Below are 8,280 nucleotides of genomic sequence, written 5' to 3'. Positions count from 1 at the left end.
CTCTGTGGCACCTCGTAGGAGTGTGGAGAGTGAAGGGCGTCATCTTGCCTAGAGCACTAATGAATTCATCGTAGTTACACTTTTCACATTGTATATAGCACATTTGAGTGCTTCTTGAATATATTTACTTACACTTGTACCTGACCTGTGTGTGTTTGTACGTTAGAGAGCACAAAAAGAACAGTAGCATTATAAGAACAGTTCTTCCCAGGAATAATGAGGGTGGCATGCTGAGGTCCATCTCGACGTCAAATCAACAGGAGCAAGGGCGTCAACTATTTACGAAGCTTTGGAGGGCATCTTCCTTCTCTGTTGTTTCACATAAGATTCCAATCTTCAAAAGCTCAAGCATTGAGATGCTCCTTGTATCTTTCATGGTCCATCCAAGCTTGACTTTAAGGAAGGCTCAATGATCAGACTCCACGAGCAAATGCTGGGCAGCAGGTGTATCACAAGCATGAGTGCTGGGTGCAAGGCATTCATCTGCACTGCAGTGTAACACACTGGCCTAGGTATAGGCATCGCAGCCCGAGAGGCCATGTGTCATGCAGGTCGGCTGCTGTGCCCACTACTTTGGCTGCATTTGTATTTCCGATGTCACAGGATGTGCACAAGGAATGTTGTATATGGCGCCCACATCAGAAACTGGACCATTGGCCAGAATGGATGATGCGCAAGTTCTTTCAAAGAGCTCACGTTGTACAGTTATGGGCTCCTCATGCACAAGATGCCTTATCAGCATGCATGCTACAATATACAATCCTATCAGCACATATAGGGTTTGAAACCTGACGTGATGTCATTCTCAGTATTGTGTGCATGGTTTGATTATGGACAATTTGGCGACAAGGGCCCCTCATTTATAGTCATTGGTATTTATGTGAAGGCAGTCAGGTTGTGAATGAATTATGTTACAATCCTTGGCCAGAATCCAGGAAGTGAGGGGAGATCTGGTTAGGGACCAGTAATATTTTGTTTAAAGTAGATAAAGGTTGAGATTCAAGACACCTGCTTTTGGAATAAAGCCACAAGATTCTATGGGTTTTGAACAAACAAAAGTTTACTATACCAGTAAAGATAAAACAATTTACAATATCTACCTTATTCTCTAACATTCAGGGTAAGTATGAGGTACATGTGAATTAACAGACAAACTGTGGTTGGACACACCACACTATAGGGTAAATGACAGAGGCAACAAAGACAGAGTCCATAGATTTCCCAAGAAATCATCCAGACGTCAATCCCACTGTGAGTCAACCAACCTCACTGAAAATCATCTTTCTCATGAAGGCTTCCAATCCAAACACTCTCAGCGGGCCCTACACTTGTTACTAGACAGGAACCAATGTAACAAGCATTGAAACATCCTCTAGCTTAAATGTTACAATCTCCACAGACTGTGAATTTTAGCAACCAGTGACACACAGATCAGTGGATTTCAGGACACTTATTACTATGTGAGTTTGAATATGATGAGGCCCATGGTTGTAATGGTGATGGTTTCAGCCATATGAATGTGACTGCGTCTCACTCATTGATGTTTATTGGCTTCCTTGTGGGGGATGGGCAGTCCCTTGAGTAATAGAGTACAAGGCTCTTTAGGTGCAAATGTGTCACCAGGGACTGGCTGATGGCAGTTGTGATATCGGAGGACCTTATAAGAACCTATTTTGCACAAGGACCTGCCTGGCGATGATCCCCTTCTGCACAGAGGGTGCATGGCTACATAGCCATGCCTCCCAGCTCCTCTGCCATTGGTGGCCACCTCATCCTCAACCCCATCCATTTCGGAGTCTTCCAAATGGACAGGGGCTCCCCCTCCTCCTCCTCTTCTTCCTCATCTTCCTCCTCATCAGAGGTTGGAGCTCTGCCCATGGGGGTCATTGTCATCAACTTGTATGCCCCTCTGCTGCACTATATTGAGCAGCATTCTCTTGTTGGGACATATTGCAGAGCTCCACCTGAGCAATCGAGGCTCCTGAAGCGCATCTTTAAAATACCAATGACCTGCTCGATGGTAATCCTGATGACGACATGGCTGCTGTTGTAGTTGCACTCTGCCTCTGTTTGTGGGCCCCTAAAGGGGGTCATTAGCCAAATTCTTTAGGGGCAGCCCTTGTCCTCTCGAAGCAAACCACTGATCTGCATTGGCTGAAATAGCTAAGAGAGTTGGGAACTCTTTAATATGAAGGAGTCGTGGCAACTGCCAGGGAACCTTGTACATACATGAAGGAGAACCTTGTGGTGGTCAAAAACCACCCGGACATCGATTGAGCAGAAGGACTTCCAGTAGATGAAGGTGTCCACATGTTGAGAGTTGGGGTCTTCATGGTACTATGGGTGCAATGAACAACACCCTGCCCCTGAGGGAAACCTGTTAATTGGGCAAAGGCCATGGATCCCTGTGTCTGAGACACCAAATCTACAGGAAATGGAAATTAATGTGATCTCCCACACGAGCAAGCAGGGCTGTGGTTAAAGCCTTATTGCAGGTGTGTGCTGCTGACTGGGATGCACCAGACATGTCTCCTGATGATCTCTGGAAAGATCCTGAGGCACTGAAGTTGAGAGTGACAATTACCTTCACAGCCACTGGCAGGGTATGGGGGTCAATGGATAGTGGCTCGAGTTACTGCTGGACCATGTGACTTACGTCTGTCACCATCTTGTGGCTTAGCCTCAGTCGCCTTCGGTACCAGTTCTCCGTCGTATTGAGATATGATGTTTTAGGTCTGTACATCCTCCCCACATGGTAGTGCCTGGTTTTCCTCCTCCTCCTCCTCCTTCCTGGTGCATGGGCAGCAGCCTCTTTCTCCTGACCTTGTGCCCTCCATCTGGCCTCCAGCTGCTCATGGTGACTGGCCTCCGTAGCCTCTATGTGTGAGGGTGCCAGGACCACCTTCGATGTTCCTTCACATGGAGTGCTATGCTCCTTTCTCCAGCACAAAGTTCTTCCTGGCACCTGGGCGCACCAGTCAGTAGGGGCAAAAATAATTGCCCTGTGGCACCAGGAGCCCCACCCTCCTACTCCTTTGGGTTAAGGGAAGATTGTTGAAATTTGTTTTGTGCTGTGAATAAAATTTTAAAGCAAATTCCACAGGGGTCCCCTACTTCTCCAAAGGGGTCCTCTGGCTATCCAAAGAAATACACCAAGTTCAGACCTGCTCTTACCGGGTCTACCTTGCACACTTCACATCTCAACACACCTAGACGACCAAAACCCAACTAAGCCGGAGACAGATTTAAGTCACCAGCTGCCTCCGTAAAACGCGGATGCGTGAAACATGCCCCGCCCCCATTTCGCCTCCCATGAAAATAGGAAGTACAATGTTCAGGGACTGGACTCACATTATTCAAGCAGTTCCTCTCTGTCGTGGTGAAAATCTGGGCCAACATTTCGGATTGATGGTGACCCTTTGGCAATAGTAGAGATGAGATTTTTCAGTGACTATTTTTGACGAGTCAGGGTTAAGTGATGCCGCAGTTCCAGTGCTGTACCTAACTGCAGTATGGCTGTGCTGCAAGTTTTAACGTTCCCTCCATTATCTGCTGCTCTCCCTCCCCTGATAGGCATTAGGAATTGGATGATCACAGCCTAATGCTTTGTTCTTAAATGAATGACACAGCAATGCCCAGGACGTGAAACGAGGGCCAAGTATATAATGCAAATGTTGCGTAGTTTTGTTCACCAAGAAAATGAGACCAAAATCAAATAGAAAGGGTCCAATAGAAAATAATGTCTTATTCAATATTCTATACTGCAAAAATTGTGGCAGATAGACAAGAATGTTCAATAATGGAATTGCAGATAATGGAGTCTCCAGCCTGTCACATTTTCGTATGCCTAGTACATCTTATCCACTCTAGAGCTGCCCTATCAGCCTCACCTCCCCTAAAAATACCGTACATCATGGAGTACAGTACATCCCAGTCTATCTCACCCTGTCCAGTACTCCCTAGTCTATCTCACTCTCTTCAGTACTCCCTGGCCTAGCTCACTCTGTTTAATACTCCCTAACCTGTTCCATTTTCCTGTAAGCTGCTTATAATAGAGATCAGTTTTAACTGATTACTGCAGTTAGGTGGTTGAGGTGACCATTGGAAGCAGACAGAAGCCTCATGAAAAAATGCAAAATGCAAATGTTACATTAGTCAGACGTCAATGCATTTTACCACGCTGGGCCGGAGCAGTGAATATGTTGCAGTTTTCCCACCAGGTGAAGGGATGTCAGAATCTATTAGGAAGATTGAGATGCCCTCCAGGGTAAGTAAAAATCTGTAGGAGGGTGTAGAAGTGTTCCTCCAAGCCCCACAAGGGAAGTCACAGCCTGTCCTGACCACCCCAAACTCCCCGCCATCCCACTTCCCTCTCCAAAACCATCCCAAAACTCCCTCTTAGTGAGATCAACAATATGGTTCACTGGGAGTTATATTTCCCATCTGCAGGCCTCAAATCTAGGCCTGCAAATGTTTTTAGCACTCGCCTAACTCTCTGCCCATCTGAAACCTGCTGCCAGCTAAAATTTACCCCAAGATGCCTGCAGGAAGAGACAGCCCTTTAAATTACAAGGATCAGCCAGTCCTTCCATGATACCTGGGCACGTGAGCCTGTGAAATCGTAACTTGCAACTGTTCCTGAAAGAGACCATTCTCTATATCTTAATGCAACTACTCATATGGAATTAAATACATTGTTGGAACTCACAGAAGAATAAACAACATCTCATATTAGATTATGGCTTGGGTACAATGGCCAAACTTTGCTTTGCATTTCGTAAGCACTCCATTTAGCTTGTACGCAATATAGTGTTGTGTGACACTTCAGCTTGTGCAATGACTAATAATCAACTGAATTTTATAGCCTAAAATTGCATTCGTAGAAAGTATATAGGATGCATGATTAGGGAATGGTTTTGTGCAACTGCATTGCTATTGAAGAGATTGTCTTTGGGTAGTAGCGTCAAATAGTGGCATTAGATATTGAATTGTTAGCCCTCTTTCCACTCCACCCAATTCTCTTTCTATGGTCTTAAATACCATTCCCACTGTCATTATTAGAACGTGTTTGAGGAGTGTTAGGCATTGGCTGAGGTGAGTGCCAGTTTCACCAGTAACGTCACGTGAAAGGAGTTGCTTTGCTGTGACTTTAGAAGTAAAGAGCAAAAGTAATATTCCAGTGAGAGGGTAACAGTGGGCTGGGTTTTGGCATGAGGTCAGTAGCTCCCCCACTGCAAGTGGGACCCATACCCTAATTTTGAAGGCCACCTCCAGTACACCATCCAATTGAGGACAGAGGCTTGCCTCCCTGAGCTGCTGGTCCAATCAGAGGGCTGGCAGCCCAGCAGCCTCAGCAACGGCACTAATAGAGTTGGCCACTGCTGTGGGCACAGGGTGAAGATGAGGACACCTCCATGGAGCCACCTCTGAAGACAAGGTAAGTTTCTTTTCTCACTGTGCAGGGGCCAGACAGCAGGCCCAGCGATCGAGGGGGCGGCCTCATGGCTGCGGGAATGGCTATTGCCGTTGGGCAGGGGATGGGAGGCGCACCATGGAGCAGATATAGAGGAGGTGCCCCACCCCTAAGATCACCAGACTCTGGTGATCTCCCCATGTGGCAGCAGCCCCTCCTAACACTGGTAAAATGCTTGGAGGGGCAGGAGATGGCCCTTAATTGAGCATATTTGAGTGCCCAGTCGATGGCCACACCACCATGTGCTGATAATGTGCTGTAGCAGCAGGGAGACATGGAGCTCCCTTCTGTTCCCAACCATCACAGTGCAGAAATAAAAGGCATCACAAAATAAACATTCCAAATCATATTAATCAAATCATGCCGTATTGCATACAAATGTCAATTAATCACCCTTGTGCATTTGCTTTGTGCCTGCCTTCTGTGTACCTTTGCCTGTTCCAGTTCTCCTACACGGTGCTACCCCAGTGGCTGCAGCATGGTTGGTGGAGGGTTGCTGACTTTCAGTGACAGAGATTGCAGATGGCCGTGCAGGCTGACCTTGTACAGCTCTAGACCTAGAGGGCCAGCTTCAGACTGCATCACCTTAGCCTGTGCAACAGACTGGCGGGCTGACAGGAGCAAGGGCACTGGGGGCTGAGTGGCAGGGGTGGGAGGGTGAACGCTGTTATCCTAAGAGAGGACGGTAGGTTCAAGCTCCATGGCATCAGTGCCAGTCCCCCAGAATGGTGCCTCAGCAATCCTAGTAATGTGTTGGATTGCTGGACTGCTGTGACGCCTTTCCAATCCCTTTACACACTGGAATCCACAGCCATAATGGCAGCTGCGTGACTTTGCATGGGCAGCAAGTTAAGTTTGCTTACAGGAATCTAAGCTTCCAGTGCAGCAATCAAACACTGAGCGGCAGGCTGTTTGTGCTGCATTGGAACCTGTGACATTGACCCCCACCTTCTGCATCATGATTGGGTCTACCAATGTGCGATCGAGTTGGCCACCACTTTCACACTGGAAAGGATGGACTCCAAACTGGGCATTAAGCCCTGTGGCAAGTTAGTGCCAGACTCTGCCATGCTCCTTGACAATGATTGCAATGCTCCAAGCCAACTGCTACTCATCAACCTTAGTCCACAGGCTTTCGCATTGATAATCTCATCTGAATCCTATGCAGCAGAATCCATGTCTGGCATAACCCTTGGGCGAGTTGGCACCTGCACTATCCATGCCCTATGCTACCGCTGCACACCACCCATGCCCGATGTCTCACCACGTGCACCCCCCTCCCTCTAATCCATCCTCTAAGATATGCACAGTGTTAGTATTTGAGCTGGGGCAGCAAATTAAAAACAAGTGACTGAGCTATGTCTTCATCATCACTGCCTTCTCAGTGTTCCTTCTTGGCTGACCGGGTATTGGGTATCTGAATGGAGAAAACCACAAGAGTAAGGCTGCACTAGGGAGAGGAAAGTAAGAGGTGCACACTTATATCATCTGCAGTTTGTAAATCAGTAGAGTGTGGATTGAGGAAAAAGTGGGATTTGAGAAGGAGGCTGAATTGTAAGGATACAGTCATGCTCTCACCCCATTGGCCATGGTTCAGCAGTGGGTGTCCCAAAAACGTTTAGCACTGGGCTGCATGCTAATACCATTTAAATTTTCAGGTAGTGTGAAGCTTGTGTGCAGCAGGGATGGGTGCAGGTTAATGATGCATCACGATCCCACGCCAGCTTGCAGAGCCTATCAAAATTTGACCCCAGATTCTGTCTACCCTGTAAACATTGATTATGGAGTTATTATTTTATATATACTTTAAAGGCACTAGTGGTGTTCTGGGTCTCTCAGCAGCCCCATGACTGCTAAATAAAGCACAAATGTCAAGCTGTTTCAGATGCAAATAATGCTCAGCAAGTGTTAGCATTCAAATGTTGTGTATGCAAAGCAGGTTAACAATGTTATCACTGACTCTGCAGCCCAAGAAAAAAATATTATACCTGAAACATCTACTGTCTCAGGGTTCTTGAATAGATGCCGTTTAACCTGATGAATATCTTCAGCAGTTTCTGTTTTTGTTGAAGTTATCTCCTAATCCACATTCAGTGCAGTGAAAAAAGCCCAGGTAAGGATTGCAATGGTTATAAAAACAAAAATAATAATAAAAACAAAAACAAAAAACTGCGGACGCTGGAAATCCAAAACAAAAAATAAAAACTACCTGGAAAAACTCAGCAGGTCTGGCAGCATCGGCGGAGAAGAGTACAGTTGACATAATGAGGACTCGAAACGTCAACTGTGCTCTTCTCCGCCGATGCTGCCAGACCTGCTGAGTTTTTCCAGGTATTTTTTATTTTAAGGATTGCAATGGACCCATTCGCCACAGTAATCTGTCAGTACTCTGTAGTTAGCTCCTATTTAAGGGCCCCAATTGACTCCCATTTATCACGAAGTATACCAAGGGAGTCAAGGATTCCTCCCATTCAAAACGTGATTATGGATCTGTCAGAAATATTAAATGTGGAATTTTACCCACCCTTCCCCAGCTTGTAACACAAGTGTAAATTTTCCCAGAATTGCACTAAGTGCAGTAGGAGGCGGGTAAAATGGAGTCCTGCCCGCCGATGAAAATGGCGTGTTTTCACGCCATAATTTCCTGAGCCCACTTATTATATATTCACACCCGGGAAACACCCCGTTTCCATGGGGGGGGGTCTCTCATTTGCCCACTCGCCATCACCCCACAGTTACATCACGCCGGTCGCCATTTTAAAAGGCAGCTGCCAGCAAAGCGCTCACCGCCACCAGCTCACCACCAC

The sequence above is a fragment of the Cetorhinus maximus genome, chromosome 8, assembly GCF_964194155.1.
Source record: "Cetorhinus maximus chromosome 8, sCetMax3.hap1.1, whole genome shotgun sequence".
NCBI lineage: Eukaryota > Metazoa > Chordata > Chondrichthyes > Lamniformes > Cetorhinidae > Cetorhinus > Cetorhinus maximus.
Note: the sequence above shows the minus strand (reverse complement) of the source record.